This window comes from Mauremys mutica, chromosome 10 (genome assembly GCF_020497125.1).
Source record: "Mauremys mutica isolate MM-2020 ecotype Southern chromosome 10, ASM2049712v1, whole genome shotgun sequence".
NCBI classification, from domain to species: domain Eukaryota; kingdom Metazoa; phylum Chordata; order Testudines; family Geoemydidae; genus Mauremys; species Mauremys mutica.
The window spans coordinates 49163066-49182417 of NC_059081.1; the positions used below are offsets into that span (position 1 = coordinate 49163066).

Sequence of the window (19352 nt, forward strand, 5' to 3'; positions counted from 1 at the left end):
AAGAAAATAAGTGCAATGCCTGTACTGTGATTTACTGTAATGCATTGGATCCAGATGCTCAGGCAGCTTTGACTTTTTCCTCTTTGTACTAGCTGATTTCAACACCACAGGGCAGTGTTGTTTATGCCACCAGCTTCCCTTGATTTCAACAAGGAAGGGCAGCTTTATTTTATGGCCTGTGCTCTATAGAAGTTGTACCATTAGCAGTTCCTCAGAGAGATATTGGCACATCCACTAGCCACACTAGCACACCGTGCAGTTTGGGGGCCACTTTGACCTTTTGCAGGTCTGCAAAATGAAATAAGTTTATGTCCACTTTGCAATAATGCAACCTTCCCAGCCCTGATACTGCCCTCATCCCCACTGGACTGCCTCCATAGGCATCTACACTTGAAGAAGAGAACATTGACCATCAACTGGATTTAGCACTATGAATATGGCAAAAGGATTGTGAAATCACATCACTTATAAGGTTATAAGGGTTCTAATTTGCCTAGAGCCATGATTTGATTTTGCATAAGTAGGTCCTAAAAGCAGAATGTAAATCTGTACAGGATTTAAAATGCAATTCGAGCAATGTTGTGTTCTGTTTTCTAAAGTGCATGCAACGTAGATGCTTTGATACTGTTCGCAAAAGTTTGATCAAATATGACAATTAAAATTATTGTTTAAATGGTATTTAAAATTGTATTGTTAAAATTGGATTTTTTTTACGATAAACTCAAGAAGTTTAAGTCTGTCTTTCATTTCAGGACTAAGCAGTAGCTTTGATCTCCAAATCAGGTAATAAACCTGAAAGAGCCTCACCTGTGTTCACATTAATATAAGTTGGTTTACATTAATATAAATGCAATCTCAGTCTGCTTAAATGGACATTATGGAACTGGCCTATCAAGAGGTTTCAGAGGGAAAATCACTCAAACAGTTAATGTTATAATATTTGACTATGAAACATACTAGAGTTTACAATCCAAATGAAAGCATTTCAGAAGAATACCCAACTGTTTTATAAATCACAAAATGCATTATGAATAGGAAATGTTTGACTAAAATGAATCCACCAGAGTTCATATTTGTCTGGTCATTCATAAGAAAGCTCAGTTTATACTGTATTAGGTTTCAGCTAAATTTGTAATCACTTTGTAAAATTGCCAAAACTCTTTCTTTTTTTCTTCTTTCCAAATCAATGCCACCTTCCCGTTTATATCCCAACCGTGACAATGGAATACTAGAATCTATAACCTTATGCTTGAGACAAAATACAAACCTTTCCAGTTTCTACTGGGATTTAACTTGCTGGGCCTCCTATGGCTAAAGCTGCTGCTTCTACAGTTTAGTAGTAATGCACCTGGTGTACCAGTTCTCTTGAAGAAACGTGAAAATCTAGTTCCTGTTCCCATCTTCAGTAGTTTTAAAACATTCTAAATATTTGTAAATAAGTAGAAAAACCTTACACTTGTTTTTTATTTAGCTGATTCTAAGGACATGCCTGATGCTCTATAGCTGAGAGGCCAGAGTGGTTTTCTTTGGGAATTTTTGAATGCATTTCCTAGAAATTCCTGAATCTGATCAGAGGCAAAATAGAGCACTTTATCAGCAAAGCCAACTTTCTGATGCAAAACATGGCAAATTTCACCTTATACCAAACTATGAAATCAGAAGCAGTGAAAACATTATTTTGAGCAAACTATTAATCTTTTAAAGTGCAACTCTGTTCCATGCTTCCCATGCAGGTTCCTCTAGCAAGGCAGATCAACATGTACTGATTTTTCCTGTAAAGAGGTTTCCTAGGTTTTAGTAAAGTACTCTAGCTAGATTTCTACAGCGCCCTCTTGAGCTGGCCATACTACAAATCTCTTGTCTATCTTGGGTCTTCTGGGGGAAAACAATAGCTGCTATTACCAAAAAAAAAAAAAAAAGGATTAACAGGAGACCTTTACGCTAAGTATTCTTGCTTCCTCATTTGCCCTACTAAACTGCACATTCATAATCACAGTAGCCTTACGGGGGGAAGACATGTGAGGTCATAGTAAATCTGTTATTTTCAACTACAGAGCTGTAGTGAAACAGACAAGAGATAATAAAACAGCAAAATCATCATGACTTAAATAATTTTATACATTTTTGTTTCTTCCTTTAACATCTGGTAGGTCTGATTAAAATAATCTTTTCCTTGTAATTTTTTTTAAATGGTCAGATTTAAATTCCTTAGGTTTAAAACATATTTGTCCCAGTGTTCACAAATTAAAAGCAACATTTATTATACTCTATTATATGTATATGACATGGCTGGGGAAAAAATCTGTTAATAATAGTGACTTATGGAATTTTCTAAATTAATGAATCCTTTAAAAGTGCCTTTTCTCAGAAATATCATCAAATAGGCATCAGACACATTATTTTAGTTAAATGACTTATAAATAATAAAAAGGGTATCTTGACTATCTTCATATTAATAGGATTGAGCTGAGAGCCAGGTTAAAGATCAAACATTCATCCAAATAAGCAGCAGACAGATATGAATTTATAATTAGAAAATGAAAACAGTAGCAGTCTGTTTAGTTACAGCATTGTGGATTTAATGTATTTAAAAGGCTTGTATTTGTAAAGTGTGCTCAACAACTCAGTAATAACTTGAATTGTTCATGAATGGAGTTTACTTGAAAACAGTACAGGACATTTTCCCTTTACTGTAATACTTCTAAATATTAGTATTTCATTCAATATGGGTATATATACTTTTCATTTATGGAATGCTGTTAGTTCATATTAAAATACTTTACAAATGTTAATGAAGCCTGGGAGGTTTAAGCATAAGTATATTGGTATAACAACCTGAGGCAGAGGTCAGGTTGCAAACACCAGTCTGTAGTAGAATCAGGACTAGAGCTCTAGAGTCATGACTCCCAGTACCCTGGATCTAATCATTAGACCCCTCTTGTGAAATTGTGGCCCTATTGAACCCAGTGTGAGTTTTGCCATTTTCTTGAACAGGACCAGGAACTCACTCCTTTCTACATATAAGATTAATTCTTGTTATGTGATACTATATACATTTTTAAAAAATCATATTGCTTGGTTTCACTTCTTGCCTACATAGATGTTATGTTGTGCATGAGGCTTATGATAAAATGGGAATATAAGAGGTGTTTATGACAGGAACATGGGCTGAGGGCCTGATCCAAAGCCTATTGAACTCAATTCATGCCATTGACTTCAATAGGCTAAAGATAATTTTAATAAAAATCAGCCTTCAAATTGATTTAAGTAAGTCAAAGAGAATAGCTTTAGAGTTCTTCAACAAAAATATGTATGTTTGAACATAAAGAAATTAATTACTTATTGGTATAGCAGAGATTCTAATAGATATAGCTAATTATCAACCATGGGTTTTTTCCACATACGTTTTTCTATTCTCTTATAAAGTGGTAGTTTTTGTGGAACCAGTCTGTTTTCTGCAAAATTCTTAAAGGTCAGATACAATGTGCATGCTGATTCAGGAAATCAGATGCCCAGTTGGTGACTTCTTTGGTCAGTTGGACTGTTGAAACTACATGCACAGTAGTAAGAGAAAAATATAATCTATGGGAGTTGTAAAGAATCAGACTTCAGCTCTCTATTCCCATTTCCTTCTGTAAGAGAAGTACTTCCAGTTAAAAACAATCTCATGCCGTGCTGAGGAAGAGGAAAATGAACAAAAATAAGGTTGGCTGTAATGATAAAAGAAAATTTGTATAAGTCAGGAAGTTTTTTTTGTATAATGGGAAGCAGAAAACTGAAAAGTGAATTTTTAATTAAATGTGTGTGTTTAGTAAATGCTGAAATTTTCCATTTTGCCTTATTATTACAGTTCAAATAGGAACCCCACTAGAGATTTCTGCATAAAGACCAATACTTGTGAAATCTTATAACTATATTGAGAGGTACTTTTTTCCTGACAATTTAACCTTTTTCCTTTTAAACAAATAATCTCCTCTTCCACCTCCCTTTTAGATTACAGAGATTGAAACCTGGCCTGATTGAGTTTAATGCTGGCTATGACAATCAGTATTCTTGGCTTTGAGCATTTGTGAAATGGATTTAATTGATTTTTCCCCCCTCTACAGTGCTTTCAAAGTGAAATGCAGCATAGACTGAATGGCCAAGCACCTGCTGATTTCTTAAGAGCTGGAAGTCTGGTGATACTTTTAAAAATAATGTCTATGTACAATATTATAGAACGTCTCTTTTTCTCCTGATGTTTCATGCAAGGGATGCAAGGTTACAGGGTTACAGGGATGGACGTTCAGATTTGAAAGTTTCTTTCCAGTACATTAAAAAAAAAATTCTGTCGTCATGGCACTCAGAAAAGGAACTGATTCAGCAAAGCTAAGGAGAACATGTTTTCAAAATCAATAACCAGGACACTTTTGGGATGATATTTTTAGGGTCAAAAGTACATTTTTCTCATTAAAATGTGCTAATGTCACTGGTCAGTGTTACAGATCTCCCTCTGTGTTCAATCTACAGGGGATATGAGTTTATTACAGGTCTAGCTAAGCTGTAGCAGCTCATGCTTTCAGCTTCTATTTCCATCCCAAGTGTGTCAGGCCAAGAAGGCAGCTGCTGTCACACTAATGTCACTCCCACCAGCTTTTGACTCAATAACAACATATGCATATTTCTCAGAGTGGAGATTTTTTTTCCCAGAAACAGTGTTTCAGATTTGTTTCCCAAATTGGAAAACATGATACCTCTTCCAAGACAATAAAGTAAGTCTAGTAGTTGAGGAAAGCAAAGCAAAAAAAGCTGATGATAGTATTTTATTATCTGAATAGAATTAGAATCTGTAGTAGAAGGGAAAAAATGCTTTTTTGAACATATGGAAATTGAAAATTCATTGGTTAAAGCAGGGATTCTAATTACTGTGATACTAATTACCAGCTGTATGTTTCCGACACCTAACATAAACCTAAATTTTTCATCAGTGATGGCATTGTAACAAATAAATATCTTATATGCTTGTTTATAATGGAGAAAGCATTTTTAACTTTTTACTGGTCATATCTTATTGTAAGATGCTAGTGACCAAGAATCTTTTGAAAACTTAGGAAATATTGCCCTGGGCCAAATCCTGCTTGCCTTACTTGGAGCTACTTGTGTGAATAAGACAAAGAGAATTTGGCCTTACGAGAGAATCCTTGCTCCTACCTGTACTCCTAGCTATACCAATAAAATGCTCAGGGTAAGAATGGTCACCCATTTTAATTAATAGGAAACACTAATTTCTAGATGAACAGAGAGCACTGCATACAGATTCAGATTGGTACTAATGCAACAATATATCATGTTGACAACTTCAAACTGGCTGCTGACTTTGCTTAGAGGAAATGGGCAAATCTTCCCAAATCAATGATGATGTACATTTTATTGATGAAAACAAAATAAAAACTTTTCTATCCCTTTAGTTACAATTGTTTTTTTAAATCTTCTCTGGCCCTTTAATTCATTTTTTCCAGATAACTACAACAAATCTCTTTATCTCAGTTGCTACATATTTCAGCTTCTTGAGGAGAAGTCACTTAAACTCTGTGCAGACAGTCACCACAGCTAGATACAAATAATCAAAGATAGACACTCTGTTTGAACAATCTGCCAAGCTTAATGGTAAGCCTAAGGAAGATTAAGGGGAAAGAAGGATCCAGCATGGGAAGTGTTTGATTCACCTCCTTGCACCACCTCTGGTGAAGTTAACCTGTTATATGTTGACCATTATTTTGAGAAAATGATGCAACTGAAAAACAAAAAGTAGTTTCAAAATCGTATATTAAGAAATAAGACTATAACTTCAAAGCAGGGAAAACACATAGATGAATAAAATACCATCTAATTAATCAGAGGGGTAGCCGTGTTAGTCTGGATCTGTAAAAAGGGACTCTTTGTTGCATCTAATTAATGTCCATGGTCCAGCAAAGCACTTACACATATGGTTAACTACCACCTGAGTAGTCTCATTGATGTCACAACAGCTACCAAGTGCTTTGCTTAGTGTGACAATATGTCCTAATTTTATTGGTTCAGTTGCAATTTCTAACATGACTTCTCAGGAACTTTCCTTAGAATACCTGAATTTATAACTACAAATTGTTTGTTCAAGACATATTACTGCACCAAGAGAAACTTGATTGTCTCGGAAGAGGTATCACGTTTTCCAATTTGGGAAACAGACTACCGAAACTGACATCACTCTCTGGCTAATCATAATCATTGCTTGATTGTTTGAAGGTGTAAACATATTCATAAATGTAAAACTTTGAAATAGTTCTACTTAAATCAATTAACCTTTATTTTCATTAGCCATTTGTGCTGCCATTCAAAAATATTAGCTTTTTTAAAGGTTTTCACGTGCTTCATCCATGATTGGGAGAGTCAGGTTTTAGCAATGGACTGGCCTTTCAGACTTTATCACCACCCAAATGCTGGTCTTTGACAATGCAGGCAGGGAATTGTGCAACCTGGAAAAACCCTGGTCAGGGGAGGGAGAGAGAGAGAGAGAGAGATGTAGGTTTCCACCCAAGCATGGTGATGGCTGAGGAGCCAGGAGTCTGGAATGGATGCACTTGCTGCACCATGCAGGGGTAATACTGATTCAGTTGCCCTGTGACATATACAAAATATGAGGGTAACAAGAGGCTCAGAAACAAAATGATATAAGATAATGCTTAGAAAAACACCACCAGGAACTGCAAGAGTTTAGGAAAAAACAGAATGTGGGTAATTAATGCATGGAATGAACCACCAAAGTCAGGCCTTGCTTTCTGCTCAAGAACATATTTTTAAAAAGATTAAGTTATATATGCAGTTATAGAATAGAACCATTAGGGGATACAAATGCAGGCTAGATTGGTGAAAAGACTGAGGTGAGCCACCAAGGGTCCCTGTAACACTGACTGTCACTACTCTAATGACTGAGCTAGTGTGTATATCTACTGCATGGAATCAGGATTATCCAAGCAAATTACATGCTGTCAAAAAGTATTTTAATGCAGGGTCTCCTACAGTCTCTCTCATAGCCTGTTACAAGCCTGATATATCAGGAGTGTACATATGCAGCAGGCAAGTCATTTTATCCCCACTTTTTATTCAGAGTAGTAATGGTGTGCAGTAGAGGAGGATACAAAATAATTGTTGCTTATCAGTATATTCTCAGGTTACAATGGGAGAAAATAGCTAATGGTTACTGTTATGTTTCTTTTAATTGGTGAATAGGATTTCATTCTGGACTTTACAGTATATTTACCTAGATGCTGTGTTTTTGGAGCAACTTTAAATTGGGCATAACAACGTGTAAAACAGTAGTAAAATAGACGTTTTAATTGACAGACACTGTGTCACAGATTGAATCCATGCTGGTATCAGACCTAATACTTTTGAGGGACAATGAGAAATTGCCTGGGAATTAGAAAATTGTGGTTCTTGTTTGAAGTCCCAGAAATGACCCACTGGGATTGTTTGGTTGTTTTGTGACATCGCTATGATACATTAAAACACATACTTGGGTCTTTATCACTTAGGTTGTATCTTTAGCAACTAACCAGTTAGTCTGAAACTCTCAAGTGTTGGTCAGAGAGGAAAAGCAAAAGTATCTGATGAGTGAACACACTATAGAGAGGTTACCATGGACAAAACCAGTCTATAATTTGTTTTATTTTGTGATGAAAGAAATCCAGTAAAAATAGTTCAGGGTTCAAGGCTCATTGACATACTATCATAGTGTATATTGGGGATTGAGCACAAGGAGAGCAACAAGTGCTTCCTAAATGTGTTACATTATAATTTTAAAAGTCATAAAATTAGTATACTTTGGACTGTTTCATAAGTGTAATGGGATTGATGCTGTTCCTACGCAAGTCAGTGACAAAGCTCCCATTTAATTTGATTATGCAGGAACAAACCCAAATTGAAATTCAGCTTTCTGTTCATGCAGGATCAGCACTAATCAGAGCTCCAATTTTCTGCTCAGACAAATAAAAGGCTGCAATCCTAATTTCTGAAATTCTATTTGTTTCACTACCACTGAATCTGATTTTCTCTGCCCTGTAAAATCTTTAATTTCAGACAGTCTCAGAATGCCTTTCTGGGAATAGATATCTTTTAAAACTATCGATTGTAAAAAAAAAAGTCACACTGCTTATTCATTTCAGTTAAGGTGGTAGTATATAGTGGACCTATAATCACATTCGATTTGATCTGAGAATCCTTTACATTTCTAGCCCTCTTAAAGAAAATCCTTTTGGTGCATTTTGCTGCACAAAACTGATTACATATAAAAACATGCAATTGTAATTTTTTCTTATTTTGACCAATATATCAGCTAGGGAGCAGATGTTTATGACTGTCATAAACCTCTCATTGGTTATTTATTGCCTGGCTGCCATAAGATTTTAAAACATGGACTGAGCTTTTTCTATTGCTGACTGAACATAATTTTGTTTAATCATTTTTAAATGAAATTTAAAATCAATGTGCAAAGCTTAATAGGTTGAATTTTTGAAATGGGAAGTTTAATATGATCGGGTTTTTTTGCCTTAAAATTGCATTCAGGTGTGAAAAAAAAGCCATCAATGTAATGTTAGAATTCAGAAAATAATAGAATTTTTTTGAAAGTGTTTCTTGAAATTAAATACAAAGGTGTTTTTTGAAAATGCAGAAAATACTAAGTTGTAACCTAATACTTTCAAAAGAATATATTTTAAAAAGTCCATTCACATTGAAGATGCTTTAATGTGAGCACTGCTTTAATTGACCAGTAATCCACTCAGAATGATTTCACTTGTAAAAATGCATGCAGAAGATGTTGGAAGGCCATTTTAAATATTGCTATAAATGCAAATGTACTGAGTGATTGTAAATTGAGGTCTGCCAATGCAGCACCAAAAATCTTGCAGCCATTTACAAAACATCTTTGAAGGATACAAAATAGCGGTTTATGATGCTAGTAACTTACATCACTGGGGTATTTTACTGGCCATGTGACCCTTAGACTAAAGTAAGATATAGCTACCTAGAGGGAAACTATTGATTTCAAACTATATTTTGCTACTGTCAGACTCTGAAAAGAAGAAAGTACTTCACACCAACTCTTCCCCAGAAAATGGGAAGAACTGTAGAATAAAAAAACCCCATGGAATATTGATGTGATGTATTAGGCAGTTTTATGTACGCCATCACTGCCTTGAAACAAAATAGACTAATTTACAGACCAATAATAACAGTTTTCATTACAGCATATAGTATAGTATTGCAATATAGCATCTTTTAAGCTCTAAAAATCATAGTGTTTAAGGTAAAGGAGGGAGGGATAGCTCAGTGGTTTGAGCATTGGCCTGCTAAACCCAGGGTTGTGAGCTTCCTCCTTAAGGGGGCCCTTTGGGAATTTAGTTGGGGATTGGTCCTGCTTTGAGCAGGGGGTTGGACTAGATGACCTCCTGAGGTCCCCTCCAACCCTGATAGTCCATGTCCATTAGATCATCTGATCTGACCTCAGGTATATCATAGGCCCCCAACACCCGTCAGTACCCATGCAGCAACTGAAAGTCATTTATTTATTTGTTCTAACTAAAACTATCATTCCCATAATGAATAATTTATTGTGCCCTTACTTCCTGGAGAGCTGGACATGAAGGATTACATTTATAGATGAAATTGTAATTTATTTGTAATTCACCACCTAAATATTTTTCCCCTCAGGTATGAAAAGTTTACCTTTTAGTTTAAGTATTTTACTAGCTATAAAGCCTGTTCGCTGCTGCCATTTACAACATTATGGATTTTAACTGAATCATTGTGGTTGTGATAAATGAACAACTTGATTGTAATATTATCATGTGGTTGGACTCCTGTATTTAGGTAGCAGAAGAAACACATGATCTAGCTGGGAGCTGAACCCAGTCCATCTGGCTAATAGCTAGCAACTGTATATATTTAGGCCCACTGACTAGCTTGTGTTTCCATGTCAATATGTTTTTTCTCAAAGCCTGAATGTTTTCTTCCTTCAGATGGAATGTACTCCAAGAGTTCTTGTTCAGAAAGAACCGCTTCTGCTGTGAAATACTATGAACATGAACTGCAGTCTAGGCAACCTTTTCCCTTTGATGTTTAATTATGATGATACACTACACTGAATTTTGTGCACAGTAAATCCATGCCATGTTTCACCTTGAATGATATAATGTTTGGTATTTATACTTCTGGGATGGAGTCTTATTATATACAACTTTCAGATTGAAGACCTAATCCTTCAAACCCCTACTCATGTGTAGAACCCCGTCTTGAAGTCAAGGGCATAGAGGTTCGCAGGATAGGGTCCTCACTGTCCAAGGGTTAGATTGATACAGCTCTTGTTCAGTCACACAGCCAAGTAAGGGGGAATAAGTCTTTCCACCCCTTTACTTTTCTGCTCAGCCTTTGCTCAAAAGGTGACACAGTTGTTGTGGGAAGAGTAAGGGCTGTTTGACCAACATTCACCCTGAGAATAAACAAATAGGGAGAGGAGGGAGGGATAGCTCAGTGGTTTGAGCATTGGCCTGCTAAACCCAGGGTTGTAAATTCAGTCCTTGAGGAGACCACTTAGGGATCCGGGGCAAAAATTGGTCCTGCTAGTGAAGGCAGGGGGCTAGACTCAATGACCTTTCAAGGTCCCTTCCGATTCTAGGAGATTGGTATATCTCCAATTATTACCTTTATTACTTACCTTTAGGTCAGAGGCAGGGGCAGCTCCAGGCACCAGCGCAGCAAGTGCCTGCTTGGGGCCACAAGCCATGGTGGGCGGCGGGCCGGTCGTCACGAGGGCGGCAGTCAGGGACCCTTTGGTGGCGTTTCTGTGGGAGGTCTGCTGGTCCCACAGAATCGGCAGCAATTCGGTAGCGGGTACGCCGAAGGCGCAGGACCAGCAGATCACCCGCAGAACTGCTGCCGAATCCACGTGACCAGAGGACCTCCTGCAGAAACACCACCGAAGGCTCCCTGACTGCCACCCTTGCTTGGATCAGCAAAAAACATAGAGCCACCCCTGGTCAGAGGAGCCGGAGGAACTCTGGATCCATCCCTCTGACTAGCAAATGGCAGGGTAGAGTAGCTGGCTGGGTGTACAATGCAGCACCATTGGGTGCTGGGTGTACAATGATGAAGTAACCTACTCCTCTTCCAGATAAAGGGAGGAAATGTGACTCTTTGGTCTGCTCCTAAAGTAACTAAAAAAAGTGCTGCCCCTTACTCAGACTAAGTTACAAGCTAGTCATAAATTTACTGATGACTCTGTGAGTAGTATTGACTAGTAAACACAAAGGGGTATGAAGGATGTTCCCACAGTAAGAGAGGAAAGAACGCATAATATACAACAAACATTCCAGTACTGCTTTGCTGTGACTTCATAAGAGTTTTGCATGTGCAAGGACTGCAGGATTGGACTAGAAGTTTTTAATCCAGGTAAAATTTTCATAAAGGAATATTACATCCCATAGTGGCAAAATGTAAGAGGATTTATAATAGAAAATATAGATTACCATTTCTTCTCCGGGTCACTCTGGGTAAGGTTGCAAAAGGTCTCAGTTTTAACCCCTTGTCATTTTTTTATGAACTTCAGAAATCAGCTATTGAAGTAATTTTGCAATATTTCACCCTACCCCCAAAATAATTTTTTTTGGAAAATGTGGTTCAGCTACATTTGCATTTGCCAAGGTTCAAAGATACACATTTTAAAAATTTCTAACCATACTTTTAAGATCTGGCTGCAGGAAAAGGAACTGAAATTTGAACTTTGCATGTGAACAGTCCATAATTAGTACTGAATTTGCAACTAAAGCTGCAGACTAATAATGAATCACTTCTAAGCATGCTCATTATCACTGCTAAGATTTTAGGAAAGTTTAGTGAAGCCTGGTCTCTTTGTGACATCACTGACTACTTTCCCTGCCCAGCATGAGAGGAGCAGAGGCTGCAGTTGGGATAATTTGCATGAGCAAGCCTACATTTGTCTTATTAAATAAAATGACCCAAAAAATTAGGTTACATATTTCATCTCACCTCAGCTCCCATGACAGATCACTGAAGCAACCTTAGATAGAACCTTGCATGGTGTCAAGTATCAGAGGGGTAGCCGTGTTAGTCTGGATCTGTAAAAGCAGCAAAGAGTCCTATGGCACCTTATAGACTAACAGATGTATTGGAGCATGAGCTTTCGTGGGTGGTGCCACAGGACTCTTTGCTGCTTTCTCAGATAGAACGTAACAAAAGGGCTTTAGAGATCAATATTCACATTGTGAGTTTCAAATTGCACTCAGCTGGCAATAGGAAGCAAGTGAAGCCATTGGAAAATTGCTGTAAAACTCCAGCAATAAATTCAGTAGGTCATGCACCAGGAGCCCACTGTACTATCAGAACTACATTTTGCCACTTTTGTGCCAGCTGTTGCCTCCAATCTTCACCAAAAACCATGTGAAATAAATGGCTTTTGCAGCATGCCTGAAAAGGCATCACATTTCAAACTAAGGGGTCCTAGCTAGCTTGTTGTTTTATATTGGGCTTTGGTCTTAGCTAGTGAAGAAAAGTATGAAGGCTGAGGTCAATGAGATGAGGATCTATAAATCCCTTCTCTGCCTCAATTGGGCCTATAGGGAAGAATATTAACCTGTATGAGTAAGAGCCCCATGGACAAGAAGGGGGATGTTTTGCATTCTGATGTCGCATACCTCTAACATTTTGATTGACAAGATATGCTGGGTCAGTGGTTCTCAACCAGGGGTATGTGGACCCCAGGGAGTAGGCAGAGGTCTTCTAGGGGATACTGCAACTCATCTAGATATTTGGCTAGTTTTACAACAGGCTACATAAAAAGCACTAGCAAAGTCAGTACAAAGTAAAATTTCATACAATGACTTGTTTATACTGCTCTATATAATATACACTGAAACGTAAGTACAATATTTATATTCCACTCAATTTATTTTAAAATGACATGGTAAAAATGAGAACATAAGCAATTTTTCAGTATTAGTGCACTGTGACACGTTTGTATTTTTATGTCTGATTTTGTAAGCAAGTTGTTTTTAACTGAGGTGAAACTTGGGGGTATGCAAGACAAAAATCAGACTCCTGAGAGGGGTATAGTAGTCTGGAAAGGTTGAGTGCCACTGTCCTAGGTGACCAGATACTTGGAGCTGATCCTGCAACATCTTTTAAGAGTTAAAGATTATTCTGTATGTTTGTTTGTGTCTGTTAAAAATCTTTGCACATACTGAGCAATTGTGTGGTATTCTCTCTTTGAGTGCAACAGAGAGCTACTAATTAAGCTTAAAGTTCAAAATTTAAATACAACAGCTCTACATTTGATGTGTGTGCAATTATTTCTGTTAAGTCCAGAAAAGACAGAACTCAGCCCTGTGCTTTGGCAAAGAGCAAGGTTGATGTGAAAGAAGCAGAGTGAAATAATAATGAGGCACAATTTGTCCTAATATCTTGGTTATCTCTATGAATGTAAAGTACACATTGAAGTCAATGGTGTTTTACCAGAGTAGAAGAGACTGCCATATTTGATCCTCAGTAAGAATGGACAAAATAGTAAGTTAAATAGAAAGTTTTTTCAGTCTATTTCATCTTACATTTGAAATACTACTTTCCTGGCAATACAGGAGGATTCAAAAAATTATTGCTGCTCTTTCTATGCTGGACTCTTCAATGGCTCTGTCTGTGGGGCAGATTGTACCATTTATATCATGGTCCTTATTAGGGTAGGGTTGCCAGGCGTCTGGTTTTCAACCAGAATGCCTGGTCGAAAAGGGACTCTGGCGGCTCCGGTCAGCATTGCTGACTGGGCCATTAAAAGTCTGGTCGGCAGCGCAGTGGGGCTAATGCAGGCAGGCTCCCTTGCCTGTTGTGGCTCCGTGCAATGTTCCCCCTCTGGCTCCTAGGCATGGGGCAGCCAGGGGGCTCTGTGTGCTGCCCCCCACACCAAGCGCTGGCTGAGCAGCTCCCATTGGCCAGGAACCACAGCCAGTGGGAGCTGCAGGGGTGGTGCCTGCAGACAGGGCAGTGCGCAGAGCTGCCTTGCCGCACCTCCATGTGGTAGGAGCGGGAGGGGGGATATGCCGCTGCCTCCGGAAGCCACCTGAGATAAGCACAGCCTGGAGCCCGCATCCCTCACCCCCTCCCGCCCCAACACCCTCCCCCAGTCCAGAGCCCCCTCCTGCCCTCTAAACCCCTCAGCCCCAGCCCAGAGCCCACTCCTGCATCCTAAATCCCTCATCCCCAGCTCCACCCCAGAGCCTGCACCCCCAGCTGGAGCCCTCACCCCCTCACACAACCCAACCCTCTGAGCCAGCCCGGTGAAAATGAGCGAGTGAGTTAGGGTGGGGGAGAGTGAGTGACAGACAGAGGGGGGATGGGGTGAGTGGGGGCAGGGCCCCAGAGAAGGGGCAGGGCCTCAGATGAGGGGTGGTGCAGGGCAAGGGCGTTCAGTTTTGTGTGAGTAGAAAGTTGGCAACCCTAGATTAGGGGAGTGGAGAGTCACACTGCTCCAGAAGCTACACTCAGCAATTGTGCCTGCCTGAGGCATAATCTTCCCCAATGGACTTCTAGTGCACTGGTAATCTCCTCACTCTGTTCAATCCATGCAGATTGCTCCCGGGGGTATGCCAGCCCCACTCTGCAGGGCACTGCACAGAATACTGAAGTAATCATGGGGATTTAGTTAATGTGAAGTCCATGACATAAAGATGTATTTTTTTAATGTCCAAAAGCATTGTTATTTTATAGATGAATAATAAACCAGCTGTGTACTCAGACTTAAAGGACCTGAGGGGAAGAAAGGCAAGACACCTGCACAGAGGTTTTGCTTGTGTTTGTGCATACATTTACATACGCAAGTATCATAAATGTGCATGTCAGTTTGATCTCTGTGCATGTTAATGGCTACCTGGGCACTGAAGGAGCCATTTATATGAGAAAATACCTGATTTACATATTCTATTGCAGTAATTGCACACAAAAATGTAGGTGTACAAGTTGGCTTCTAGCTTCTTGGCCTTAAATCTTTCTTCATGTGTAATGCATTAAAGTATTACCTAGATATCTTGAAAATTCACACTGTGCTACTCCTTTGTCTGTCATCTCAATTGTTGGTGATTCTACCCATCCTTTGATGGATGACTGCTGTGTTGGACAAGTACTGAACCATGTCTCCCAAATTGCAGATTCTTAGAAAAGGACTGGATTTCAACCTGGCTACAGAAGAAGTGGGCACAGTACAGGAGAAAATGAACTGTGATTCAAAGAAATCACAACGGAGAGTGACTGAGCAGATTATTACATGTATAAAAGGCACAAGTGCCTCACACAGGGTGGCACACTGACAATCCTAATCAAGCTCTGAGAACAATTAGTAACAGCTCAGACGTAGAAGATCTTTTATTTTTATAAAAAAATTTGCTGTATTGAAAACCATGTTAAAATTATAAACCATCAGTCAGGATCAAAGCCAGCAGCTGATCGAGTCTCCAGGCAATCCAACAAGTACAGCTGGCCTGTAGAAGGCTGCCTGATTGGCCACACCATCTGAAGCCCAGCAGCAGCAGCAATCTGGTGGCTACTCAAAGCATTTATCCATGGTTGTGATCGTTCCTTTGGCTGCCTGTTGCCAGCTTTGCCTCTGCCTTGTTCCACTCCTGATGCTGCCTTGCCTCACCCCAGGTAGACCAGCTCTGACCGTTGACTCTGATTCCTCACTCCAGTTCTGACCCTTGGCTCTGGCATCTGGCATCTAGCCTTGACTCAGACACTCCTGCTCCACCCTCTGGCCTCACTCCTGCTCCGACCACTGGGCGTGAGTGCCCATGTCTCAGTCTCTGACAATATCACATTAAATAGCAAGGGGGTTCCAGGTCAGCCGGCTCTGAAAGCAGTGTGATGTTGGGCCCTTAACTTCTGTGTATGTACATGCTGCCACCATAACAAAGAACAAACAAATTTAATAATCCTTCCATTGCTCTTCATGCTAGTAATATGACTACCAACTTGAAAAACCCCCACATGTATATTACAGACTATGCAGAATAAAGCTTGCTGTGCACGTACTGTAATAATAAAAATGAGATGGTAAAGGCATATGAAGTGGACTATTTGGACTTAATGGTTAAATAAGGCATCTTTTATGTGGTTAACTCGCCAGATAAAATTATATTTCTTAACCAGTGATTCTCACACTGTTAAACACTAGATGCCTGTCTCTGAAAAATAAGAAAGGAAATCTTTGTTTTGCACATGCTCTCCAAACTGCAGTCTGAAAGTTGGAAAAAACAAAGCCCCTGGAGAACAAGATCATATCTGAGGATGTTATAGAATGAAGGAAAGATTCAGTGCCCAGTTAATATTGAACAAGCCATATTCTGTATTGTTTAAGCTAACACTCTTTCCATCTTCATGAACAGTCCATATATTCAAACAATTTTTATGGTAATCAGAAGCATCTCAATCTCTCATATCGATTTATGTACCTACTTCATCAACAGGATACAGTCCTTCGAAAACAAAGGCAATATACCATCTCAGGTTATAAATCCTGTTAAACTTTATTCAGGGATTCAGAAATAATACTCTGATTTTTCATTATGTTAACTTATACTTAACATCTAATACTGATGCGTACACTCGGATCACTTTAACTCCCACTAAAAGACTTTTCTTTTTTGGAGAGCTTTTATAAATGTTTGAGGCTTAAGCTTCTAATCTTCACATTGAAGTTACACCACTGTATCTTTAGCCCGTAACTTCAGCAAAGTTACTCTGAATTTACACCAGGGTAACTGAGAGCAGAATGTAGCAGACAGAGGTTTGTGAAGCTACACAGTTGCTTCCTGCTGGTTTTATATACATGTAACTGCCATGGAAGCCAATGAGTGTTGCATGCATATTACAACTGTGGGATCAGGCTTATAGTTAATAAAGGGAGTTTATATACATTTCACTTGTCTGGAAGCATTATTTTTGTGCCTAATTTCTATTTTTTACTCTGCAACTGGATACAAATTTGCTTAAATTTGCTTATTGTAGCAATATTATTCTTATTTTATTCCTGTTAGTGGTCCCCAATCAGGGTCAGAACCCCATTGTGCTAAATGTCGTACAGAGAGAGTAAAAATAAAATCTCAAGCCAGAAAACTTTACATGGATTCATTTCTTCAGACAAGATTCACATTCCAAACATTCTAAATAGTATGAAAAATTTAAAGCATCAGTGGAAAAATATGCTTGTTTGAAAATGAGTTGTTCAACTCAGAAATTTAGTTTTAGTGCTTTCATTCTAATTTTGCTGAAAAGATACAGGCTTCTTGATTTTTTTTTCATATAAACTTATTAGACAGTAAATTGATTCCATAGCCACTTAAAACCTAACAATGCTATAAATTACAGACTGGGTATCTAATCCAAAAGTTTTTTTTTTCTTCTAATACGACATGTTGAGTTAGAGTGTGTGGAATGTTATAACGCCACTCATCTCTGCTTTCTACAGAGCTACATGCCATTGGAGTATAGATCATTTTGATAGATTTTTCTTTTATTGTGTATATCTGGGGTGATGTGAAATATGATGCTGCACACTGTAACTCAAAATGTGAAGGATCAGGAAAAAAAATAAGCAGTCAGCTGTCCCTGTTAGTTCCAGTTTCAAGGCTAAATTAATGCAGCAACTAGCAGAAGTAAAGGATGATTGACATAGTTATAATTAATTCTAGAGAGTGTTAAAAAATGTACTCTTTTCCATTTCAGGAGCATGATTCCTATTTTCAAGTAGACTCCAGGCAAGGGTTATTTCCTTATAGGTGGATTTAGATAGACTTACTCACATTTACAGATGGCTGAAAAATTTCAGACAGAAGGTTTTGCTGTTAGAAAATATCATTTTTTCAAAATTGAAACTTTCTAATGGAATGTGTTGATTCTGACAAAATTTCATTTAAAAGAAATCAAAACAAGACATTTTGATAAGGCTGAAACAGAACAGAGAATTTCAATCTTTTGTTTTGTAATGACTTTGTTTTGGAAATTTATTGTATAATAGAAAGTAAAATGAAAAGTCAAAATCTAAATGAAACATTTGATTTTATCCAACTGGAATGTTTGACCCAAAACATTTTTTTCTTCCAAAAATTGCATTTTGCAGGACATTTTAAATTGTTTTTATTACAGCTTAGAACTAAAACAAATTTCAAAATTGCAAAGGGTCTTATCACATGGTCTCACCTCTGATGTAAATGTGGAAACACTTGTCAAAAGCCTCATCCCTACTGGGTACTTGTAGGAATTATAGCACCAGTTCAGCCACCTGAAATTTCTTCTATACCTAATGTATCCATGCACCAAAGTGCTAATCATAAGGTACACGCTTTTTATGTCCTGGTACAACTGTAGTTCTGAGCAAGGCTGAACTGTTGCCATGCTAAATGTAGATGGGAGGTACATTAAACTGGCTCAATTGGTCCTTCAAGCACAATCTCATAATCCTGTGAGACACTCGGCACTCTCCATTACCTCTGGCTTCAGTGAGAGGTGAAGGGACTCAACACTTCACAGGATCATTCCTCTCTACACAAACAGGGAAGGTGTTTTTTTCTCCCACTCTTCTAGTGTTATATATTTAATGACTCCATTAGCAGAGCGTTTTCAGCTGTAAGTAAGTTTAACAGTATGGAAACATTTGGGGACATTCTAACCCAGAACTGAGAGCACTGGGGAGTTCTAACAGCCCTACAAAGATGTGCAAATAATGACTAATGACAGACTCTTTACCCAGCATTTCTAAAAGCTAATTTAAAAACCTTGCTGCTTCCATTAAAATAAGGGGTGGGAGTGGGCCAATCTATTACAATGGACTGTTGTGTGTGATGAGGGTACACCAGGGTAGGAAGCAGTCAAACAACAATGGGAATCAGTAGCAATTTAAAAGTTCCACAGAAGCCCTTGGATGTTAAAGCTCTGCAGGATGAATCCTATGGGCTGCTGTGAATTAGATATTTACTTTTATACATGTTATAACACATCCAAATCAAAAGAACTAAAATAAATGTTTAGAAGAGTTTTTAACTTATTTTTATGAGAAGTAATTATTTAATCAACACCCAAAATGTACTAGGTCCCTCACAAAACAAGTAAAGACACAGACCCAATCCCAAAGAGCAAACAATAAAGATTTGAGACAACACAGCAAGTGAAGGTCATAACCATCCTCTCTGTTGTATCTTTACGTGAACCTTCTGTTGACTCTTCAGATGGAGCAACATTCTCTCCAGCTCAGTTTTATTTTACCTGGAAAGTATACTTTT

General features: G+C 38.3%; 1 protein-coding gene across 2 annotated transcripts in view; it reads right to left on the minus strand.

Moving 5' to 3' along the window:
• Window positions 1-19352, minus strand: part of LOC123378841 — a 142130-nt gene that overhangs the window by 69674 nt on the left and 53104 nt on the right. Inside the window, exon 2 of one of the 2 annotated variants that reach the window (XR_006582756.1) lies at window positions 15485-15972. The exons of the other annotated variant lie outside the window; for it this stretch is intronic. The gene's annotated coding sequence lies outside the window, so the exon portion shown is untranslated. Of the gene's footprint in view, window positions 1-15484; window positions 15973-19352 lie in introns of those variants that run through there. 2 annotated transcript variants of the gene reach the window in all.